The following is a 12077-nucleotide window of genomic DNA, read 5'->3' as shown; positions in this document are numbered from 1 at the left end:
TTTTCCTTTTCCAGGGCCTTTGGCTTCGGCACCGATGGGCTTTCAGATCACGTTGCTTAGCTCTCTGTCACCACCCGCCTGGGGCCACCCCAGCACATTCCCCATGCCCCCCGCTGCCACTGTGCCTAGGATGGCCACACCCACCCAACTGGGATGGTGCCCACTGGGTCCCCACCCCATCTTCCCACCTCCCAACCCAGCCCTTGCTCAGGCCTAGCCTCCCCTCCCCCACACCCTGTCCCTCAGCCTCCTCCCTCCCATCCTGCAGGTGTCCTGCCTTTCACTATACCTGTGGGAAATCCAAACACCCTTCCCAAGTTGCCTGGGCCCTCCTGGAGGCCGTGGCCTCCATCCCAGCCTCTTCTCTGCCTCTGCTCCTGAGATCTGACCTGGCTTCCTAAAATTTACCTAGCCTCTCTGAGCCCTGGGTCTGGGCAGGTGCAGGCGCCCTCCTGTCCTTCCAGCAGAGATGACCAGTCCATACGGCACTTTCCTGGCCACATGCCCATGTCCTGAGAAACAAGACACCTGAAGGCACTGAATTCTGGTGCCTCCTTCCAGTTTTTGGAAACTGAAACTACAAGTAATGAGTCAAATCCATTTCACCTACCATCACTGATCAAGGGGTGGGGAGGGGGTTTTTTGTCTGGTGGGGGAGGGGGTTTGGCCATGCCTGTGACATGTGGAGGTTCCCAGGCCAGGGACTGAACCCACACCACAGCAGCAACTGGAGCCCAGCGGTGACACCACAAAGTCCTTAACCTGTCGAGCCGCCAGAGAACTCCTCCAGGTCGTTTTAAGACTTGCACATCCTCTAAGAAGCACAAAGCCTAAACAATAAAGTGTTTACCCAAATTGTTTTCCAGAAACTTGGATGCAGCTGTGTCTGTTTGAGCTGAGCCAGGTCGGACTGGAGAACCACCACCCTCCAACTGGGCATGCGCCAGGGTCAGCACATGGGCCAGTATCAGCTGGTGACCTTTGAAGCATGCGAGGCCTGTAGTTTAATTACAGCTGCACAGAATGATCTCCATCATTGCACCTTTTTCCAATCACCTCTCCCCACGCCTCAGACCACCCTGCTGCCTGATTCGTTATCCCATAAATACCCCCAGCCCCTTGTTTTCCGGAGGCGGGGTTTTGCTTTCTTTCCCTTCTCCTCGTTTGGCTGCCTTGCAACTCAACCCTCTACTGCAAACGTCAGCCTCTATATTTGGGCTTGCTGCTCGTCGTAGGGCCAAAGGAACCTGGTATGCTAATAGCACGCTCTTAGCAAATAGCTGTTGAGAAAATTCACTGTGGCTTTTGGGTTTCAGCAAAAGAATTTTCTAGCCGAACTGCAGACTTTGCAGCAGGGGTGTCCTGTCTGTAAAGTTTGAAAAGCCCATATATATATTTTTTAATTGGATAGTTCTGATAAAAGGTTGTAAGTAGGAATAAGAATACGTAGAGTTCCTGTCGTGGCTCAGTGGTTAACGAATCCGACTAGGAACCATGTGGTTGCGGGTTCGATCCCTGGCCTTGCTTGGTGGGTTGGGGATCCAGCGTTGCCGTGAGCTGTGGTGTAGGTCGCCGATGCGGCTCAGATTCAGCGTTGTTGTGGCTCTGGTGTAGGCCAGCGGCTACAGCTCCAATTGGACCCCTAGCTTGGGAAGCTCCATGTGCTGCAGGTGCGGCCCTAGAAAAGGCAAAAAGACAAAATAGTAACAATACGTAAGTCCGTAGACTAGAAAATATCTGGGTATCAACTCTTCTATCACCTAAAAAACTTCCAAAATGTTTTAAATTTCAACTAATATCCTGGTCCCATGGGTTTATGTGTTGTTACAAGGTGGGTAACGCTGTATGTTTTGCCTCATTGACACATTCATCATCACGGCAGACATTTAGGCTTCAGCGAATTTTGACAGATTAAATGATTAACTTTCTGGGGGTGGGAGTGATGGCTCAAAGTGAGATCTTAATTCTCTCCTCAGGAGTTGAACTTGGTCAGCCTGGATGAAAAGCAGGAATTCTAGCCACTAGACCGGCTAGAGGCTAGAAGCAAAATTACCCTGATTCTTACTTCTGCTGAAACCATGACTGTTTCAAGGAGGCAAAGACTATAAAAAAACAGGTACAGGAGTTTATTGTTAGAGACACAGTACAACGTGGGAAAGCATAGGAAAGTAGCCTTTTAAGGCAGAAGCAAAGCAGTAACGCCCACAAAAGGACTGCAGGTGTGGGCGTCCCCTGAATGAGGACCTTGCCAGCAAGGTGATTTAAATCACTTATATGGGGCAGTTCTTCCTGGTCTTTTCCCTTTGGTCAATTATCTTGTTTTGTTTCTCACACCTGACTAGATCCAGGGCCCTCCCTGATGCATGTGCGACATGTGTGCCCATTTTCGGCAAAGATGGATTCCAGAGCAAAGGATTCTGGGATGGTATCGAGACTTATTATGGCCTGGTGCCCCCTCCCTTTTTGACCCCCAGGATCTTTGTGCTGTGTATGTAATTGGGGAGGTCTCCTTGACCCCAGGAGTGATTGAAGTGGTCGTCTTATCTTTTACTCCAACAGAGCTCAGCTCCTGCCATTAACTTCCCTTTGACGTGTCAAAGAGAAGCAAGGCCCAATTTACTCAGCCTAACAAGCCCCAGCTGTTCTCAGCCCAGAAGCCTATCAACCTCCTACCTCAGGGGGAGGCGGTGCCTGCAGCATTAGGAAAGTCCTAGGAGTTCCCTTCGTGGCTCAGTGGAAACGAATTTGAGTAGCGTCCACGAGGACGTAGGTTCAATCCCTGGCCTCCCTCAGTAGGTTAAGGATCCTGCGTTGCTGTGAGCTGTGGTGCAGGTCGAAGATGCGGCTTGTATCTGGAGTGGCTGTGGCATAGGCCGGCTGCTGCAGCTCTGATTCAACTATTCACCCGGGAACCTTCATATGCCGTGGGTACAGCCCTTAAAAAAAAAAAAAAAAAAAAAAAAAAGGCAATTACCAGGCCAGGGATTGAACCTGAGCCACAGCAGTGACAACCCTGCATCCTTAACTTCTAGGCCACCAGGAAACTCTTAATGTACTAATTTTTGCTGTTACTGAGCTAAGTTTGTTTTTGCAAACCATTACATACTTATTGTAAGAAATTAAAACAATGCAGAAAATTCAAATGAAGGAAAAATGGTACCATCCAGAGATTGTCTACACAGATGTTTAGAAAACTACCTTACATAAATATTTTTGTTCGCTAATGTTGAAGTTTACTTCCTTGTTTAAAAAATATCCTCATGTTCCTGCCACGGTGCAGTGGGTTACGAATCCAACTACAGTGGCTCAGGTCCCTCTGGAGGTGTGGGTTCAGTCCCTGGCCCGGCACAGCAGTTTAAAGGATCTGGCCTTGCAATAGTGGTGGCTTGGATTCAGTCCCTGGCCTGGGGATCTTCCATATGCTATGGGTGAGGCCATAAAAAATATAATAATATCCTGATTTTTTTTTTTTTTTTTTACTCCATGTACCCAGAAATACTGTGGTACCTTTTGTGAAAGAACACTGGCTTTTCCTACTCTCAAGATCAGGATCAATATTTACAAAATGGGAAGTGAAATGATCCAATCAAGAGGCATTGAGGGAGGAGTTCCCATAGCGGCTCAGTGGTAATGAACCTGACTAGGATCCATGAGAATTCCGGTTCGATCCCTGGCCCCTCTCAGCGGGTTGGGTATCTGGCGTTGCCGTGAGCTGTGGTGTAGGTCACAGACTCAGCTTGGATCCACTGTTGCTGTGGCTGTGTTGTAGGCTGGCAGCTGCAGCTCTGATTTGATCCCTAGCCTGGGAACCTCCATGGGCTGTGGGCACAGCCCTAAAAAAGACAAAAGGGGGTGCATTTAGGGAGCAGTTGGTGTGTGTCTGCCCTTTGGGGGCAGAAAGGGTGACCTAGAGCATGAGGATTTGCTGTGACATTTGGAGAGAGGACGATGTGTGTAGAGAATTTAAGGTGCCCATAGGTTAGCCTGGGTTCATTCTCTGTTCAGTGGATCAGGAGGTGCCCCAGGGAGAAGGACAAATTAAGACCACAGCCAGGGCCAGGCACCTTTGTCCAGCCCCCCCCCCCTTTTTTTTTCCGTTTTGGCTTTTTAGGGCCGTACCTGCGGCATATGGAAGTTCCCAGGCTAGGGGTTGAATCAGAGCTACAGCAGCCAGCCTACCCCACAGCCATAGCATCTCGGGATTCAAGCCACATCTTTGACCTAACACCACAGCTCACGGCAATGCCAGATCCCCATCCCACCGAGCGAGGCCAGGGATGGGACCCACATCCTCGTGGATCCTAGTCGGGTTGAGCCATGAAGGGAACGCCGCCTGTCCAGCCTTCTAATGTTGCACATGGCTTTGACCAGCTCTCCATTTGAATCCCTACAATGTCTTCTCTCCGGCGAGCCTTGGGCAAGGGTGCATCCCACCGCTGGACCATTTGCTTGATGGAAAGCCTCTCTCTGAGGCTTAACGGAAGCTGACATTCCTACTGGAGCCACTTTCCATGTTTCATATGCATCACATTTCAAGGTTGTGAAATAGCCCATGATGGCCTGACACTTGGTGAAGTGTACAGTGCTCATCAGTCATCTTTGTGCCATTTACTGACCTGGTTGGATGGCAGCACATCCAGCCTCATGTTCCCACGTCCCACCATCCTCCAGGGGACAGAGCACCAGCACCATGGAATTTGTTTTATTGGGTTTTGGGGTTTGGTTTTATTTCCACCCCCACCCCACCCCTGTAGCCAGAGCCTTGTACAAGTAAGCATGAGACTTTCTGGCCAGGGGTGCAGCGTGGAGGCTGGCCCCGGGAGGCTGCGGGTAGGCAGGATCCCTGACCTGCTGCCCGATCTCGCCAGGTTGGGCCACATGCAAGGACTGAGTCAAAGTCAGTGGGATGCATTTATTTCAGTGAAAACCAGAAACTACAATTTTTGGCAATGAAAGTGAAACCAAACTACTCAGAGTCCTTGGTAGACCTTGGGGAAGGAAGTCACCTACAAAGAGGCTGGGCTGTGTCCCCAGGGGGAGCTCTAGGGCTATTGCTTATGTTCTGTCTCAGCTGGTGGCACCCATGTGCCCCTGGATCCCCCAGATGGTAGACCTCAGTGCCACCTCCCTCCCCGCCCCATTCACATCCAGTCAGCCAGATCTGTGGCCCCTGAACTTCGTGGCTCCTCCTCTTCCTGCAACTGTGGGCTTAGCCAAGGTCATCACTTTAGGTCTGATAAAATTGTCACCCCCCAGATCCCCCCACTCTGGCTTTTTGTTTCTTTTTTCTTTTTTACAGCTGCACCTGCAGCATATGGAAGTTCCCAGGCTAGGGGTTGAATCAGAGCTGTAGCCACTGGCCTACACCACAGACACAGCAATGTGAGATCCGACCAGCATCTGTGACCTACACTGTAGCTCACGGCAGCACTGGATCCTTAACCCACCGAGCATGGCCAGGATTGAACACACATCCTTACATAGACTGTGCCAGGTCAGGTTCTTAACCCACTGAACCACAATGGTAGCTCCCACTCGGGCTTTCTAGTCTTCAACTCCATGCATTCAGAGCTGCCTGTGCAAAGGTGACCATGACTGATTGACAGCTTAGTCAGTGGGTCCCCTCCACTTGTCAGGAAGACAAGCTCCTCAGAAGGTCTGCGTCAGCTTCGATCTCTGTGTCCTTGTTCACCCTCTGCTCCAGAATCCATCCCCAGGAAATCTCCGTAAACATGTGCTTCCTTTAAACGCCAAGCAGAACTTGGAGGTGTGTGGGCTGGGTTTACTCAGCTCAGATCACACTTCTTTTTTTTTTTTTTGTCTTTTTGTTGTTGTTGCTATTTCTTGGGCCACTCCCGTGGCACATGGAGGTTCCCAGGCTAGGGGTCCAATCGGAGCTGCAGCCACCGGCCTACACCAGAGCCACAGCAACTCGGGATCTGAGCCGCGTCTGCAACCTACACCACAGCTCACGGCAACGCCGGATCGTCAACCCACTGAACAAGGGCAGGGATCGAACCCGCAACCTCATGGTTCCTAGTTGGATTCGTTAACCACTGCGCCACGACGGGAACTCCTCAGATCACACTTCTGATCAAACGGAGATGGCTGAGATGGTCACAGCCAGTGAGAAGAGAAGGAGAAAGCAGACAACGAGAGAAATTAAAGCCTTCATTCTTCACTCTCTTAGAGCTAACACTCTGTTCTCGGGTTTCCAGAAACCAGAGTCACCACGTTGTCGTTGGTGGGGCTGTTTGCTTGCTTACCCAAGCGCTGGAGGGGAAGTCTGAGGCTGGTTGCCTGCAGGGCAGTGCAGCTACAGCAAAACAGACGAGTCGCCATGTGCCATTTAAATGTGGCTGGCATGGCTGCAGGAAGGCAGCCTTTATGTGCCAGATTTACTAGAAATGTAAATAGGAAATATCTAACCATTAAATTATTAGATGTTCCCAAAATATGTGTGCTAAGCCTCAGGGGTTTTTAAAATTTTTTTTATAATAGTTGATTTACAATGTTCTGTTTCTGCTCTACAGCAAAATGACCCAGTCATACATAGAGATTTTTTTTTCACATTATCCTCTATCATGTTCCATCACAAGTAATTAAATAGAGTAGCTGTACAGCAGGATCTCATTGCTTATCCACTCCAAATGTAATAGTTTGCATCTGCTAACTCCAAACTCCCAGTCCATCCCACTCCCTCCGTCTCCCCATTGGCAACCACAGGTCAGTTCTCCATGTCCTTGAGTTTGTTTCTTTTCTAAGGTAGGTTCATTTTAGATTCCACATATAAATGATAAATATAATGATATCATGGTATTTGTCATTCTCTTTCTGACTTCACTTAGTATGAGAGTCTCTAGATCCATCCACGTTGCAGAAAATGGCATTCTTTCTTATGGCTGAGTAGTATTCCATTGTGTATGTACACCACATCTTTTTTTGGGGGGAGGGGTCTTTTTAGGGCCACACCTGCAGCACATGGAGGTTCCCAGGCTGGGGATCAAATTGGAGCTACAGCTGCCAGCCTACATTGCAGCCACAGCAACGCCAGATCTGAGCCATGTCTGTGACCTACAGCACAGCTCATGGAAATGCTAGATCTTTAACCCACTGAGCAAGGCCAGGGATCAAACCTGCGTCTTCATGGATTCTAGTCAGATTTGTTTCCACTGAGCCATGATGGGAACTCCAGTGTGTACCATATCTTAATCCATTCATCTGTTGGACATTTAGATTGTTTCCAGGTCTTGGCTATTGTGAATATTGCTGCAATGAACACAGGGATGCATGTATGCTTTTCAGTGAAAGTTTTGTCCAGATATATGCCCAGGAGTGGGATTGTTGGATCATATGATAGTTCTATATTTAGTTTTCTGAGATACCTCCATACTGTTTTCCATAGTGGTTGTACCAATTTTCACTCCCACCAACAGTGTAGGAGGGTTCCCTTTTCTCCACACCTTCTCCAGCATTTGTTATTTGTAGACTTACTTGTGATGGACATTCTGACCAGTGTGAAATGGTACCTCATTGTAGTTTTGATTGGCATTTCTCTAATAATCAGTGATGCTGAGCATTTTTTCATGCGCCTGTTGGCCATCTATGTATCTTCTTTGGAGAAATGTTTCTTTAGGTATTTTGCTCATTTTTCAATTGGGTTGTGGGTTTTTTGCTGTTGTTATGTAAGCTGTATATTTTAGAGATTAAGTCCTTGTCAGTTGCATCATTTGAAACTATTTTCTCCCATTCTATAGGTTGTTTTTTTTAAAATTGTTTCCTTGTACCAAAGCTTGTAAGTTTGATTATGTCTCATTGGTTTATTTTTGTTTTTACCTCTGTTGCCTTGGGAGACCTAAGAAAACATTTGTACAGTTGATGTCAAAGAATGTTTTGCCTAGTTTTACGGTGTCTTGTTTTATGTTTAAATCTTTAAGCCATTTTGAGTTTATTTTTGTGCATGGTGTGAGGGTGTGTTCATTGATTTACATGCAGCTGTCCAGTTTTTCCAGCACCACTTGCTGAAGAGACTGTCTTTTTCCCATTTTTATATTCTTGCCTCCTCTGTCAAAGATTTATTGACCATAGGTGTCTGGGTTTATTTCTGGGTTCTCTATTCTGCTCCATTGGTCTGTATGTCTGTTTTTGTACCAGTACCACACTGTCTTGATTATTGTAGCTTTGTAATAGTGTCTGACGTCTGGGAGAGTTGTCTCCTGCTTGGTTTTTGTTCCTCAGGATTGCTTTGGAAATTCTTGGTCTTTTATGGTTCCATATAAATTTTTGGATTGTTTGTTCTAGTTTTGTGAAAACTGTCATGGATAATTTGACAGGGATTGCATTGAATCTGTAGATTGCATTGGGTAGTATGGCCATTTTAATGATATTAATTCTTCCAATCCATGAGCATGGACTATCTTTCCATTTCTTTGGATTCTCTTTAATTTCCTTGATTAATGTTTTATAGTTCTTAGCATATAAGTCTTTCACCTCCTTGGTCAGGTTTATTCCCAGGTATTTAATTTTTTGGTGCAATTTTAAAAGGTATTTTTATATTCCTTTTCTACTATTTCATTGTTAGTACACAGAAATGCAACTGATTTCTGGATGTTAATCTTGCATCCTGCTACATTGCTGAATTCATTGATCAATTTGAGTAGTTTTTATGTGGAGTCATTAGGGTTTTCTAGATATAGTATCATGTCACCTGCATAGAATGACAATTTTTACCTTTTCTCTTCTCCTTTGGATACCTTTTATTTCTTTTGTCTGATTGCTGTGACTAGCTCAGGGTTTTTGTTTGCTTATAAAATGACTATTGGAATTTGAGCTTTTCTGAGTGGTTGGCACAATTTTAATTATGGTAGGATAAATGTTAGGCTGTCCTGCATTTCTGTGCTTCTCTTTTTGATTTAACAAACACATTCATTAACTTTTCAGAACAAATTTTTATAGCACACACATCAAATGCAATGTGCCATATTGAGTTTTTGCAGATGGTTTTCTTGTCTTTCTTTTTTTTGCCATGCCCTCAGCATGTGGAAGTTCCTGATCCAGGGATTAAACCCAAGCCACAGCAGTGGCAACACCAGATCCTTAACCCACTGAACCACCAGGAATCTCTGCAGATAGTTTTCTTGAGGATTTGTGGCTGTTGTGCGATAAAAGATGGAGGATAGATTCTTGACATTATACCACAGTGACAGGAAAAACTGCCTGGGTTAAGTTAGATCATCATTCTTTTTTTTTTTTTTTTTGGTCTTTTTTTGTCTTTTAGGGCTACACCCATAGCATATGAAGGTTCCCAGGCTAGGGGTCCAATCAGAACTGTAGCCACCAGCCTATGCCAGAGCCACAGCAACTTGGGGTCCAAGCTGCATCTGCAACCTACAGCCATAGCTCATGGCAATGCCAGATCCTTAGCCCACTGAGTGAAGCCAGGGCTTGAACCTACATCCTCACAGATGCTAATGGGGTTTGCCAACCACTGAGCAATAACAGGAACTCCCTAAATCATCATTCTGATAAACCTTTTTCTCTGAAAACTGAGGTGCCCAAAATGACAAAAGGATATTGGGTAGAAAACATGTTTAAGGACTTCACAAACTGTGATCCCTTAAACCACCTGTAACTTAGAATATTTTCACTTAAAGTGGTGTTCACTGTGGTTGGTTCCAGGTAACTCTGCCCACTGTGTTCTGGTGTTCCTGTTCCTCCTGTCTGACGTAACAATACATGGGGGGTGGGAGCCTGTATCTTGAGTCCGTGCAGCAGGGACACCAGGACTGTAGACATTCCGGTCACTGGCTTCCGTGGATGGTAGGATGCTTGCTAGTGTGATCCAGTGACAGTGACCATCCCTACCTGAAGCCAGTACCCCAGCTCTGGGCATGAAGCTTTTTGGGAGTGTGTCCCAAACCCCATTTTTCACTTTTCTTGCATTTGTATCTGCAGGCGGACCCCAAGAACTCACCCCAGTTGCTTTCCTCCCTTTAGTCTATTTACACATGCCTCAGACCCAGGCTTCCGCTCATCCCTGGCCAACTATGGAACTGAAAAGGGCAGCCCCGAATCTACAGTCACAGAAACTTCTGAGGGTCTCCTTTTACATCAAAGACGTGGGCAGGGGCTCCTGACTATGCATCCCTCCTCCAATTGATCCTGAAGTGATCGACACAAGGGCACAGGTATTTTCTGGCTTGAGTTGTACAAAGAACTGGACAGTCTTCTGCCTTTTCAGGCAAGAACTGGATGCCGCCAACAGGATACTGGTGGTTTTGTCCCAGAAAAGGAGGGGAGGGGGCTTAGGAGAGCAGAACTGGGACCTGGGAGTAGCCATGGGCTGCTTCCTCTTGCTGCTTCCTTTCTCTTGTGGACCCATCCCTTAGTGCATGGGGGATGGGAATTTGCCTGGGGTGGGGATCCCTAGGCTAGAGGTGGCACAAGGTTCTCCTTGCCTTTTGGTCAGGCAGATCGTGTGTCATGAGAAATTGCCATTAAATTTGTGTTTTAAATCGATTTTTTAAAAAAACTGATGGTGATTTCGAACTTGTTGTTTTCTCAGAGAATATGGCTGAAACAGGCTCTGTGTTACAGAGCATTTGAAGCAGAGACATTATACAATTTCATCTTGGCTATGGAGGGGGAAGGCAGGAGAGCTTTGGTGTTTATGTTGACTCAAACACAGGAAGCTTCACCACTTATTGTTATAATATCTGGACTCGAATCATGGGGAAAAATGAATGTTGTCCATCAGGACCTCAGGCTCTTTTGAGTCCAGTCACCAAGTTTTTCCCTTCAAGTAAAGAACACAGTATATATGTTTGGGTTTGTATTGATTTAACAAGGAAATATCTGAAAAGGCTCCTTAAACTCCATTAAGCAACACTAAATTTCTTCAAATTAGGACTTAATTGTTGCTCGATTTCCATACCATATTCTCCTATCAAAGCCCAGACCAATGGAGCAGGATGGTTTTTCAGGATGGAAACCACCATCGTTTACGTGGTCCTCTGAGCCCTGGTGGGAATCTCTGCAGTTAGACACACAAAGGAGAATGGAGATGGGCTTTAAAAAACAAACAGGAACGCAGGAGTTCCTGTTGTGGCTCAGCAGAAATGAATCCAACTGGTATCGATGAGGATGCTGGTATGATCCCTGGCCTCGCTCAGTGGGTCAGGGATCTGGTGTTGCTGTGATCTGTGGTGTAGTTTCAAGATGCGGCTTGGCTCCCGGGTTGCTGTGGCTGTGGTGTAGGCTGGCAGCTGCAGCTCTGATTCTGCTCCTGGCCTGGGAACTTCCATACACCTTGGGTGCGGCCCTAAAACACAAAAACAAAGAAAAAACAAACAAAAAAACCACAGGAGTTCCTGCTGTGGTGCAACGGGCTATGGATCTGGCGTTGTCACTGCAGTGGCTCAGGTTCAATTCCTGGGCTGGGAAATTCTGCATACTGTGAGCATGGCCAAAAAAAGGAAAACAAAAACAGATGCAGTTGGAAGCATAGGGTGGCCTTTGGGTTTGAGATAAAATAATAGCAAAAGTAGAAAAGTATACTACTATTGGAGTTCCCGTCGTGGCGCAGTGGTTAACGAATCCGACTAGGAACCATGAGGTTGCGGGTTCGGTCCCTGCCCTTGCTCAGTGGGTTAACGATCCAGTGTTGTTGTGAGCTGTGGTGTAGGTTGCAGACACGGCTCGGATCCCACGTTGCTGTGGCTCTGGCGTAGGCCGGTGGCTACAGCTCCGATTCAACCCCTAGCCTGGGAACCTCCATATGCTGCGGGAGCGGCCCAAGAAATAGCAACAACAACAACAACAACAAAAGACAAAAAAAAAAAGTATACTACTATTAAAAGATATTTAATGATTGTGGCTTGGAAAAGGCCAAGCATCTTTTCTCTTCCACGCTCTGTATTCAAACTTGAGTACTATTGATCGTCTAGACTGATTTTCCTTTGCCCTTTTCACCGAATTTCTCCCCTGATTTAAATGCCTCGGCATTTCATTCATTTTGTTTTATTGTGTCCTCTTCCTTTATAATTCTTTTTTTTTTGTTGTTGTTGTTGTTGTTGCTA

The 12077-nt window shown here is 46.6% G+C and overlaps 1 long non-coding RNA gene across 1 annotated transcript in view; it reads left to right on the top strand.

Annotated features, from left to right (window-relative positions):
- The first annotated feature begins 1128 nt into the window (after positions 1-1128).
- Positions 1129-12077, top strand: part of LOC102162195 (uncharacterized) — a 24330-nt gene continuing 13381 nt past the window's right edge. Inside the window, exon 1 of the long non-coding RNA XR_014832892.1 lies at positions 1129-1250. This is a non-coding gene — a long non-coding RNA (uncharacterized LOC102162195). The remainder of the gene's footprint in view (positions 1251-12077) is intronic.

Source organism: Sus scrofa, chromosome 17, assembly GCF_054392235.1.
Source record: "Sus scrofa isolate SSC_HxYL_T2T_F1_AM1 chromosome 17, Sscrofa_HxYL_maternal_Yorkshire_Landrace_v2.0, whole genome shotgun sequence".
In the NCBI taxonomy this organism is placed as follows: domain Eukaryota; kingdom Metazoa; phylum Chordata; class Mammalia; order Artiodactyla; family Suidae; genus Sus; species Sus scrofa.
The sequence above is the reverse complement of the archived record's forward strand: the minus strand, read 5'-3'. Positions and strand labels throughout refer to the sequence as shown.